This window comes from Panthera onca, chromosome A1 (genome assembly GCF_046562875.1).
Source record: "Panthera onca isolate mPanOnc1 chromosome A1, mPanOnc1 haplotype 2, whole genome shotgun sequence".
NCBI lineage: Eukaryota > Metazoa > Chordata > Mammalia > Carnivora > Felidae > Panthera > Panthera onca.
Window position 1 is genome coordinate 86,627,972 of NC_138339.1, and position 13,129 is coordinate 86,641,100.

Sequence of the window (13,129 nt, forward strand, 5' to 3'; positions counted from 1 at the left end):
AAACATATAACATGTTATACAACATGAAATCTTTTTCTTATTGTACATAGTATTTTATAGTCTGTGGAATTTCCACCTGCAGAGTTTATTACATAATTTAAAAATATGTATGTATTTCCTTAGCTTATTTTATGAAAACTATTATTGTGATTTTTAGCTTCTTTATCTACATTCACAAATTTACCTTTAATATTCAGATATTGACTGGTTTAAGCCTTAAAGATAACTTTTTCAGTGTTTCCTTTCTCTTCTAGTTAGCAGTTCCCACATTTTGTTCTTCAGTCAAAATACTTTTTTCTTTTTGTTTAATAGCCTAATTCATTCTCCCTCCCTCCCTGTTTCCCTTCTCCCCCTCCTCTCTTTCTCTTCATATCTAAGCTGTTGCCACAGTAATCACTTATATAATTAGATGCCCCAATTCTGGGAGGAAGAAGAATTTTTCAGGAACATTATGATTTATTAAAGGAACCATTATTTCCTTCTTGCTCTTGATGTTGTCTGCTTATAGTATGTAGGTGGTAGCTAAAAATAAACCTATTAATTTTCACCTCTGCATTGTATTCAGGAGCATGTTTAGTGCCTCATTACTAATGAGAATTCATCAAAAAAAAAAAAAAAACCCAAATCCTTTGTTTTTGACTGTTGTGATAAGGACACCATTTGTATTCAAAGACATCCTATGAATCTATAAACATGAGTATCTAAATACAACTTGTTTGATTTTAAAAAATGTAAGGCCAGACAAAGAGGTTATGAAAATTCATCTTTAACCAAAGCTTGCAAAAGCTGGTTACCAGACCATGGCCACCTACTAAATATTTTGATTTGAAGAATAGACCTGAGATTAATAAATCATCTTCAGTTTTATGCAGTGCTTCATAGGAAAGCTATCAACCCATAAAAGTAACTCAAAAGGCTAGAGAGCTTACTTTTAGGTGGAAAGCAGCCTTAATAAGGACTTAAAGACTCTACTTCATTTTCATTATATTTCCAGCATATTTTTGTTTTGAATATTTTGCTCTTTCCTGTTAGCAGTATTGCAGTCTACCTGTGTTCACTTCTGGAAGCAGGAAGTGTGGATAATCCTAGCCCTAAATGCGACTATAAGCACTATAAAGAATAAAAGGAGTGTAAGGTCCTTAGCTCTGAGCACAGGAGGTATTGCTCAGAGGCCAATGTTCTGGAACCCACTCTGGCCCTTCTACACTGCATTCCACATGAGGTGAAGAGTTCCAGGCACCTTAGGAAATATATCCACCGAAGAATAGCAAAATACGCTACCACAAAATATGCCTTTTTGACATAAAAAGTATTTTGAAGTGAACGCAACTAAGAAGAAACTAAGAAGAACTAAGAGTTCTCTCTACCCTACCCCTTTTCTGCCTAAAGGCAGGATACAAATTCTCCTTTTACCAGAAAAAGACTCTTATTAGCTCAGAGATGGCATTAAAGGAATCTGCAAACAAACCTTATTCCATTAGTTTCCTTCCATATATTCACCTGCCCACAGTTTGCTGCCATTGGAAGCCTAAATTTGCTTTCCACTCTCCTGTCACAAATTTACTGTTCTTTGTTGAAGATGCCATATAAGCTGGAATTCTTTTTTTGTTTCATGTTTAACAATCTTTAATTCAAATATGAAAGTTCAATACAAGCCATTTGTAGGGCTTGGGACTTGTTCTTTTAAAAACAAGAATGGAGGAATGCAACAAAATGATCCTTCCACTTTTTTTCTGCAGAAACTTTCAAGGAAAGGATAGATCATAGGGCTATAAAGATCCATTTAGTCATACCCACTTTCTCCCCCTACCAAGTCTTTCACCCGTTCCATAATAAGCTGGAATTCTAAGTCACCTCTCTGAGTTACTCATTTTTCCCTGGGTATCATCCACATATAGAAGAGGTAAACATGTTAATAAAGCTCTGTTTGATTTTCTCTTGTTAATCTGTCTTTTATTACAGTGATCTCAGACAAGAACTCAGAAGGGTAGAGGAAAAATTATTTTTCTTCCCTTATAGACCCAAAGCTCATATACTCCTTCTAGACCAAGCTCCAGACACTTGGGACCTCAGAATTCCCCACCCAAATGTCTCTAAGCCTCCCTTTAGGGCTTTTGCATAGCAAGGACAATGCCATTGGAGTACACAGCCCAAGCCTAAAAGTGGCCAGATGGCTGCTATTTGCCAAAAATAGGAGTGGAGCTTGGATTTTCAAGCTGGCGTATCCACCCATGTACACTGGAGGCCTCTCCTGGTATGGGACAGCGTTGGAAGAAGAAAGAAAAGTTTGACTTGGTCTGGCTCTTCCAACATTCCCAGGATTCAATGTGGAACACCAAGAATTCAGAATTCTAATTTCAAACCTAAACTTCAGTCATTATGAAGCTATATTTGTCAAAGTAGGAGGACAGAACATATTTTATTTAACAGCTTATTAGCTTGATTTATAACTTTAAAATATTTATACGTAAGGTATATGACACCTCATTTGCACTAGCCCCTACAGATGTTAAGAAAGTGCCTAGGTTCCTTATCCTTCACTGAGTTTTTTATTCTGACTCCAGATGATTCTATTTTTCAAGCTCTTTGTGGAGGGTAATTTCCAGCAACTTTTTTTTTTTTTAACGTTCATTTATTTTTGAGACAGAGAGAGACAGAGCATGAGCGGGGGTGGGGAGTGCAGAGAGAGAAGGAGACAGAATCCAAAGCAGGCTCCAGGCTCTGAGCTGTCAGCACAGAGCCCAATGCGGGGTTCAAACTCACAAACTGAGAGATCATGACCTGAGCCAAAGTCGGACACTTAACCAACTGAGCCACCCAGGAACCCCTTAATTTTTTTTTAGTGTTTATCTATTTTTGAGACAGACACACACACACACACACACACACACACACACACACACACACACACAATGTGAGTGGGGGAGGGGCAGAGAGAGAGGAAGACACAGAATATGAAGCAGGCTCCTGTCTCCAAGCTGTCACCACAGAGTTTGATACGGGGCTCGAAACCACAAACCATGACATCATGACCTGAGCCCAAGTCCGATGCTGAACGGACTGAGCCACCCAGGCACCCCTCTACTCCTTTTTAAAGGGGAACTAACATTTATTGATTGTCATATGTGAATACTTTATATACATCAGCTAATTTAATCTTCATAACAACTCTGTGAGTGGAATCCCTATCATAGGGATGAGGAAACTCAAAAGGTAAAGTTGCCGAGATTTCAAATCTAATGAAACAGCTGACTGGCTTCATCAAGCCCTCTACTCTACCTCCAGTCATCCTTTCCTCCCAGCTCTTGACTTTTATTGGATGTCCTTACTTCGTATTTTCCTAAGGAAGTGGAGAGAAAGTCTGTGAAAGAACCTAAATTATCTTCTATTTCACAATCATTTAGTTCCTTCACCCTACTTTTCTTTATCTTTCTTCTCTTTAAATAATTCTCCACCTTTGACACCAAGATATCAAGTCTTATCAACTTTCTCTTCTCTTCCCTCAGGTCCATCTTCAACCTGTACCTTTCCACTGGCTTCTCCTCTAATAAAGCATTTCCTATTCTAAAAGAATTTTAAAAACAACCTTCTTTCACTTGTGAATATCTTTATTAATTCCTTAATTTTCTGCTTCTCTTCACAAATTTCTTCAAAGTGAAGTTAATTCTTACTGCTTCATCATTCCTTAACCTTTTACAATCTTGATTATTCTTAACTCTACAAAAATTGCAACCAAATGCCTTGTGAGAACCTAATATTTTTGATGGATAAGTTACCTAGTAAAATGCATAAAGTGCATTAATTTTAAGTATGCAATTAGATGATTTTTACATGTGCATACACCCTTCAAACCACCATGCAGATCAAGATTTGGAACATTTCCAACACCCTCTAAAGTTCCATTTTGTTCTTTTTCAATAAATATCACCACTATTACCCCATTTCTGCCTGCCCAGAGGTAACCACTGTTCTGAATTATATAAATATTGATTAGTTCTGCCAGTTGTTGAACTTTATATAAACGGAATCATGTGCAGCATACTCATTTGCATGTTTTCTTTTGTATCTGACTCATTTCACTAAAAACAATATCCACGAGTATCAATCTTATTGTTGACGTTACCGTTAATTTTGTGTTGTTTTTTTTTCTTTATCACTGGTAGTATTCCTTTATATGAGTATACCTCAATTTGTTTCTCCTTTTACATGTTAATGAAAATTTGGGATGCTTTCAGTATGGAGTCATTATGAATAAACCTGCAGTGAACATTCTCATGTAAGTTTTTCTGGGGGAATATACCACTACTTTTGGATTCATACCTACAAATGAAATTGCTGTGTCATAAGGTAAGTGAATTTTTAACATTTGTAGAGATAGACACTTACAAACTGGATGTATCATTTTACATTCCTATCAGCAATCTTTTAAGAGTTGGTCCACATCTTTTGCCACCATATGATATTGTTAATCTTCTAAAAAATTTTTATTTATTTTAATATTAGCCATTTTGGTGTGTTTGCAATAACATTCATTGTGGTTTTAACTGATAATTCAAATCTTTATACAATGTTCTTATTGGGCTTTAAGACTTTTTATAATTGATTTGTAATGTTTTATCAGATATATGTGTTATAAATGTTTTCTTACACACTTCCACTTCTTTTCATTATATTTTTTTTAATGTTTATTTTTGAAATAGAAAGAGAAAGAGACAAAGTGCGAGCGGGCAAGGGCTGAGAGAGAGGGAGACACAGAATCTGAAGAAGGCTCCAGGCTCTGAGCTGTCAGCACAGAGCCCAACATGGGGCTCGAACCTATGGACTGTGATATCATGACCTGACCTGACGTTGGATACTTAACTGAATGAGCCATCCAGACACTCCGTCTTTTTACTTTTCTAGTGGTGTCTTTGATGAGCAGAAATTTTTAATTTTGAGGATGTCAATTTATCAGTTTTTATTTTTATGATTAATGCTTTTTTTTTTTTTTTTAATTTTTTTTTTTCAACGTTTTTTATTTATTTTTGGGACAGAGAGAGACAGAGCATGAACGGGGGAGGGGCAGAGAGAGAGGGAGACACAGAATCGGAAACAGGCTCCAGGCTCCGAGCCATCAGCCCAGAGCCTGACGCGGGGCTCGAAGTCACAGACCGCGAGATCGTGACCTGGCTGAAGTCGGACGCTTAACCGACTGCGCCACCCAGGTGCCCCGATTAATGCTTTTTAAGTCCTGTTTAAGAAATCTTATCTGTCTCAAAGTCATGGAGATATTATCCTATGTTGCTTTTAGAAATTTTATAAGATTTTCTTTCACATATAATTCTATGATCCATCTCAAGTTAATTTTTGTGTTGGTGAGAGAAAAGAATAATGTTCATTTATTTTTATGTGATATCTATTTATTGCAAGGTCTTTTCCCCATGGACTTGGTGTCTTTATAATTAATCAAATGACTGTTTGACTGTATGAATAGGTCTACTCTATTGATACAGTTTTCTATCTTTTCTCCAATGTCATACTCTCTTAATTATTATGTTTTACTAAGTATGAAAACCAGAAGCCTTTCTCAAATCTTAATTCTGCTCATTTTCTGTGCACTACTTAAATTTGCCTACCATTCACATTTTTCATAGGGAACAATAGAGGCAGTGGAGTCAGGCAGATTTGTCTTTAAATAGCTCCATCACCACATGATGGTGATGTGGGATTGTATAGAAGAAAAACCATCCAAAACTCGGACATGATGCCAAAGGATGGCTATATGTCATTCTGGAATATTGTTTAATTTAAGTTATACTCAATGACAATTTCTCTTGGAGGTTTGTTTACCTTTGTTAGTTGCTACTGATTAGGGCTTAGACTGTATAAAACATTAACTTGTAGATTTTTGCCCTAGAGAGATGCATATCATGTTTGTTTGGTAGAGAGTGCAACTCCAAAGGCTACAGTTTATTTTGACTTGTATGACATTGTAATTTAGCCAACCTATCTCAGCATGCCTTCAGGAACTACCTAGATATACTTAGTTTTTCTACTTTTTTCTGTGAACTAGCTTTATCATCTGGCTGGGTTCCTCATTAAAAAAGTTAAATAGATCTTAGAAACATATTCATTCTATATTTTTATAATAGTCCTGTGTTTACATTTTGAAAATTATACTTCGACAATAGTGAGGAGTTAAATATTATTCCAAGGAGTTATATAAACTGGGTGACTGGTAATGGCATTATCCAGGATGCAGAACATATAAGAAGTATTTTAGAAGAAGATAATTACTTTTGTTTTGGTATATTCTTTTCCATATAATGGAAATGCATGACATAAATGGAAGTCTATGTTCATACTGCGAGTAGAGGGTTATCAGAAAAAATGTGAGAAATTTTGGAGTCATCAGTATGTGACTGTTGAAATTTAGTAGGTGAGAGTGCTTAAGAATAGCATGAAAGTATTAAGAACATCATTTTGAAAACAAACAAACAAACAGGGAATGAATAAAAAAAAAAGCCATCAAAGAAAACTAGGAAGGAGTAGTAAAAAGCGGTCATGATGGCAATTTTAAGGAGTGGTCAACATGCAGATGCAACCAAGGAGACAACAGGATGAAACTGAAAAGAAGCAATTGAACTAGCAATTAAGAAGTCTTTGGTGACCTAGTAAAAGCACTTCAGTAGAGAGGTGAATGTAAGTCAGATTTGCTGTGGGTTGAGAGAAAATGAGATATGAGGAAATGGATGCTGTGAATATAGATTAATGTTTCAGGAAGTTTGGCTCCAAAACCTAAATCAGATCATAATAATTCACTGCTTAAAACCTGCTGATGGATTTCCATTACACTTGAAATAAAATTTATCCTTCAACACGAACTACTAGACTCTACATAATTAGGACTCTGTTTATCAATCTGACTTCTTATACCATTCTGCTATTCTCATTATACATCAAACTTATTGAAATCTTTCCTGTCCTTGATTATGCCAACCTTGTTCCTAACCTGTGGCCTTTGCACCTTTGTCATTTCCTCTTTTTGGTATATTCTCCCTTCAGAGCTTTGCCAGGCTTATACAACAGTATTGAAGGTATATTGGTCAGATCTTCCTCTGTGTGAGTAGGTCATCAAAGGTCTTCCTTACTAGGTCACTTCTTTACTAGGTCACCAAAGACTTCTTAATTGCTAAGTTCAATTGCTTCTTTTCAGTTCTTACCCTGTTGTTCCCTCAGTTGCACCTGCATATTGACCACTCCTTAAAACTGCCATCGTGACGGCTTTTTACAACCTTTCAGCTGCCGTGTTTTCAGACCACTCATACTGAGGCCACATTTCCCCTAGCCTGTGTCTAGCTGGTGACTGAGTACAGAATGGATACTAGAGCTCCACTATTCCTGCCTAACCCAAGACTCCTCTATAGGGCCATTTTTGCTTTGGGGCTCCTCAGTGGCCTGAAATTATTTCACAACTGCATTGTACTGTGAAGCTCTTCCTACCCAGTTCTCCTTCCTTCCCCTTTCTGTTCCCACGTGTGAGGACAGTATTGTAGTTTGAAGACTCTCCTGCCTTCTGCTTACCACACCCTTTATCCTTCACTGATGTTTCCTAGTCTCTTTCATGACTGATCCTATGTTGTCATCTGGAATTCAAAGGACCTAAACTGACACAGCTGTCAGTCATTTAATATCACAGTTCAAAAGTCACTTTATCATGGACCTTCTCAGTTCTGTAGTACTCAACTTGTGGTTAGCTCCTCATTGCCCTGTCTTATTTTCTTCATAGAATTTAACATTGTACCTTTTTAAAAAAATTTAATGTTTATTGTTAAGAGAGGCACAGAGAGAGCAGGAGAGGGGCAGAGAGGGAGACACAGAATCTGAAGCAGGCTCCAGGCTCTGAGTTGTCAGCACAGAGCCCGAAGCGGGGCTCGAACCTATGGACTGCGAGATCATGACCCGAGCCAAAGTTGGACGCTTAATGGACTGAGCCACCCAGGTGCCTGGTACCTTTGAAGTTTTTAAACTGATTTTTATATGCTAAAGTAAATTACCGACATTTTGAACATTTTACCTCAAACACTTTACTTTGTTCTCTAAAAAGGAGAACATTTTCATAAATGGACAAGATGTTATTAAAATGCCTGATGAAATTACTAGTAATTTCTTTAGAACATGTAATCTCCTGTCCATATTCAAATTTCCACAATTGTCTCCATAATGCCTTTTACAGCTGCTTTGTCCAATGTCTTAATCCAGGACAAGGCATTCTATTTGGAGGTAATGTCCTTTAAGTCTCTTTTAACCTAGGTCAATCCCTTTTTTCATGCACTGACTTGTTGAGGAGAGTGGCCATTTGTCCTACAGAATGTGTTACTCTCCAGATTTGTCTGATGCCATGGTACTTTTTTTTTTTTTTTTTTAAGTGGTTTCTCCATCTCCTAATTTCCTATCCATGAGAAATTATGTATTAAGATTTACTTAAATTCAAGTTAAACATTCTTGGCTAAAAGATTTAAGAGGTTAGGTGGAGTACTTCAGATTGAATTACATAAGCAGACATATAAAATCTGGTATACTCCAAATCGAGTTGGACTCTTAACAAGCTGAGCCACCCATGTGCCCCTGGAAGTTAACCTTTTTATTTTTGATGTTCTGATGTTTTTATGTTTGAGGCTCAGTCAGTTGACCATCTGATTCTTGGGTTTCCGCTCAGGTCATGATCTCCCAGTTTGTGAGTTCACGCCCCATGTTGGGCTCTGCGCTGACAGTATTGGAGCCTGCTTGGGATTTTCTTTCCCTTCTCTCTCTGCCCCTCCACTGCTCGCTCTCTCTCAAAATAAGGTTAAAAATATTTTTAAAAAATGAAGTGTCTTACTGATAAGTTGATTCTTTTACCATTTTAGTTTGCTCAGTATGAGGCATGTCCTACCAATCTGAAAACTTGTACTAATTTTTAGGTTCTTAGAATATTTCTTCAGTTACGTTTTTGTTATTTTTCTGCCTCTTCTCCATTTGTTGCTGTTTCTGGAATTCTTATTAGTCATATGATGGATCTATTGGGTTAATTCTCCATGTTTTTCCAATTTTTCCATGTTTTTGCCTAAAAGTTTTAAGTTCTGGAATATTTCCTCAGTGAAATCATCTCATCATTCTATTACATTTTTGACTTCATCGATCATATGTTTAACAGGCTTTTATTATTATCAGAATGTTACTGTTTCAGAGTATGCTGTTCTCTAAAACAGTTTTTTCTTGACTACCTCTTAGGAAGCTTAATATTATGAATTTTGATTCCTAAGCTGACTCTGAGTCTTCCTAGATAGTTGTTTTCCTTAGTTTTATCATTCATGCTGCTGATTTTCTTCTTATTTCTGACGGTTTTTGATTCTTCATTCATTCTTAAGATTGGGGTTCGAGGTAGACATGAAGAAAATACTGGGGAGGGGAATCTGGAAGAATTCAAGTGCAGTACTTTTCCTAAAGAGCTTTTAAATTCTGTATTCAGCCCTCTTCTCATTTCCACCCTCTACCGTGCCAGACAACTCTAAGCCTAGCGTCTTTCCTGGACTGTCAGGCAGATCAACTCTCTGTGAAGCTTTAGTCACCTGCAAATTCTGAGGAGTTGCCACTTTGATGATCTACCTCATTTGTCAACAGGCTTCCATATTGCTTGATCTTTCAGGTATTTTTTGAAATACCTATTATGCTAATGGTAGCTCTCCAGATCACTTCAGTATTAGAAATTTCTTAGGGTGCCTGTGTGGCTTAGTAGGTTCATGTCTGACTCTTGGTTTTGGCTCAGGTCATGATCTCTTGGGATTCTCTCACTCACCTACTGCCCTTCCCCCTCTTGCTATCTCTGCCTGCCTCAAACAAATAAAATAAAACTTAAAAAAAATTATTTCTCAGCTATTGTTTTATTAAAGTTTCAGGAGGAAGACTAAACAAATACTAAGGCTTCTATCTTCTTAAACCACAAGTTCTATCTACTTTTGGTTCTGGCTCTGGATTTATTATTTTGATTACCATAGCAGCAAATACATTTTAATATCCTGTAGAGTGATTTTTCTATTACTATTCTTTTTCACCATTTTGTAATATTTTTATGCAATTTTTGAGATGATCCTTACAAGAACTTTTATTACATTCAAGAAAAAAATTGAGAATTTTCATTTTGATTATATTAAATTTACAGATAAATCTAGAGTATAATCAACAGTTTTACAATAATGACTCATCCCATCTAGGAGAAAAGCTTCTGTATCAATTTATTCAAATCTCCTATTTTTTAGTAAAATTTTGTGATTTTCTTCCTTCTGATCCTACAGATTTCAAGTTTATTGGTAGGAATTTCATAAGGCTATTATTAACTTGCAATTGTTTGTTGATTTTGTAAGTTTTTCTGAAAATCATCTACTTTATTGAATTCTTTTTTCAATTCTAATAGTTTGATACTCTTGGATTTTTCCAGGTAAACATATTATCCACACTTAATGTTAATTTTATATATCACTTCTTTTTCTTGTTTATTATATCATTGATTAGAATTTCAAAGACAGTGTTGCTAACTATTTTAATGGTGTCTGTGGCAGAGTTGCTAATCCCCTAGCTTAGTTTAGTAATAGATGATCTGACCCCTAGTTTTATCAGGGTGCATGGTTTTTCACCTAGAGGTTTTTTTTCTCTTATAGCAAGGAATGGAATTGTCACTAATTCTCACTACTATGCAGAAGTGATGATTAACTTTCCTGTCATTCTGTTAGTAGGATATCCTGTAGCAAACATTTTAGTTTAACATTTAAAAATCTATTTTCCCAAATTATTTGCCCACAAAACTCATTCTTCATGAAATGACCATAAACATCCCACAAAATTCTAGTGTTTCAGGTACCATGTTTAAGAAATACTAGCCTTTGTCAAGTATGTTGCTCAAGTTAAAAATGTACCTTCTAGAGCTGATTAATATGTATTTTATTAGAAATGGATTCTGAATAGTTTCCCGTGCTTTTTTGGAGGCAATCTCCTTAATGTAGCATTATGATGAATACAGATTTTTATTTTGAACTATCTTTGCATTTTAAGAATAAACTGTTAGGTTATAGTGAAATGTTCCTTTAAGACAATACCAAATTGATTTTGCCAACATCTAAAATTTTTGCACATATGTTCATCAATGAACATCAAATATGAGCTACGCACACACAATGGTGAGCACCACATACACTCTCACTGTGGGGCATTCAGTGATTTTAAATGCTTTTGAGGATGCTATGGGTTGTGCTAGCTTCAATACTCAAGAAACTTTTCATCGTGTTTTGAGTTTAAAGCACAATAATTAGCTCCTCACGAATTTTTAACTCGCTCATAACTGAGCGGGCTGGATACCTTTTTATTTTGTGGCACAAATCTTTGGTGGCATCCTATCATTCAGTCCTATCTATACTTACTGACCTAATTCAGTTTTCTACCTTTTTTAAGTTATGTTTTCCTTGAAAAGTGACCATTTCATTTGGTATTTACTGGCAGCAAGAAGATGTATCAAGTATTTTAATAATTTGTAAACCTCTCTTTTATTTTTAATTTTCTTAAAGTTTAAGTTCCATGCCCAATGTGGGGCTTGAACTCACCAACCCAAGATCAAGAGTCATATGCGCTACAGACTGAGCCAGTCAGGCGCCCCAAACTCCCTTTTAAAGGACCAAAAACCTTTTTAGTGGCAGTATTCCCTTTCCATTTAGACTCAAAGGTGATTTATGAAAGTACTTTAAAAGGGTAAGTTTTCTACTTTTGTTTTTTGGGCAGCTATCCTTTAACTTTTAATTTTAATTTTAATTATTTTTTAAAAAGTTTATTGTATTATTTGAGAGAGGAAGAGAGAGAGAATCCCAAGCAGGCTCTATGTTGTAAGCTCAGAGCCCAACTCAAGGCTCCCTCCCACAAACCTTTAGATCATGATCCCAGTCCAAACCAAAAGTCCCACACTTAACCCGCTGAGCTACCCAGGGGCGCCTAACCTTTAATTTTTAGAGTTACACTAGCATACTAGTTTTACTTGTTCAAACTTAGCTTATCCTTCTAGTCCTAACATATATGTCAAATCCTTCAAGAAGACTTTCTTCTCTCCTATCCTCCTTGAAACACATATATATCTTTCATACATACACCATAGTGTTTACGTACCTTCCCCCTTCCCCTGCTCGACCCCCACATTCAAGCTATTTCATTTCTTTATGAAGTTTACAGTTTAGTTCAGTGCTTTGTGGGTTTTCACAGCAAGATTCCATTCAAGGCAGCAAATATTTATTGAGCACCTATGCATCAGGCATTGTATTAGGCACTAGGAATAGCGTCAAATGAAAGATGAAATCGTGCACTTTAAGGAAGTCAGCTTTCCTTAGGAGGAGAGTCAAACAAGTAAACAAATTAATTAGCCAAATGAGCTTCAAGAAGTTAGTTTTGAAGTGAAGGTATACGATAATGTGTATAAGCAGCTTACAACCCTGGAAAATAAAGGACATTATCGAAAAATCAAGGAGAAAGAGAGCTAAGAGAAGGTGAAGTACAGCTTCACCGTAAGTAGCCTAATAATCCAACCCAATAATTACACAAAAATAACCCAGAGCAACTGATTTAGAATCACTTGGCCAGTTTGTAAGGAAAAAAGAATGCAGATTCATATCTACTAAAATCAGAATGGGAGAAAAGGATGTTTAAGCCTGTGTTTTAGAACCCCCACCCAAAGTTTTAGAACATGGCGAAGCCAAATTTGGCAGACCTCATTCCCCGGCTTACTCCCTCCTTCTAGACTTAGGATAGCCCACAGCGTGCCTCTTCTCCCTTCCTTCCTTTCCCTCGGAGCTGTCCGTCTTGTCTCCGGACAAGCGCCACAGATTACAGGCCTCCTTGCGTGAGGCGAGGTTCAGCTACCAACCTCCCTCTACCACGCAAATATCCAGACCCTCGCTCCGCAAAGGATTTGGGGAAACCGCAACAGGCCAATCTAAAGGGCGGGAGGAGGGGCAAGAGACCAAGAGGGAGGAGAGGTTTCTTTGATTGACGCTAGATACACCCAATGAGAGAAGAGGACGAATGACGCTTCCGCCTCAAAGGGCAGGACATTAACAATGTCAACCAATCCGGCTCA

At 36.7% G+C, this 13,129-nt stretch overlaps 1 protein-coding gene across 1 annotated transcript in view; it reads right to left on the bottom strand.

Annotated features, from left to right (window-relative positions):
* POLR3G (RNA polymerase III subunit G) overlaps positions 1-13,129 on the bottom strand; it is a 102,197-nt gene that overhangs the window by 88,949 nt on the left and 119 nt on the right. The window lies entirely within an intron of this gene.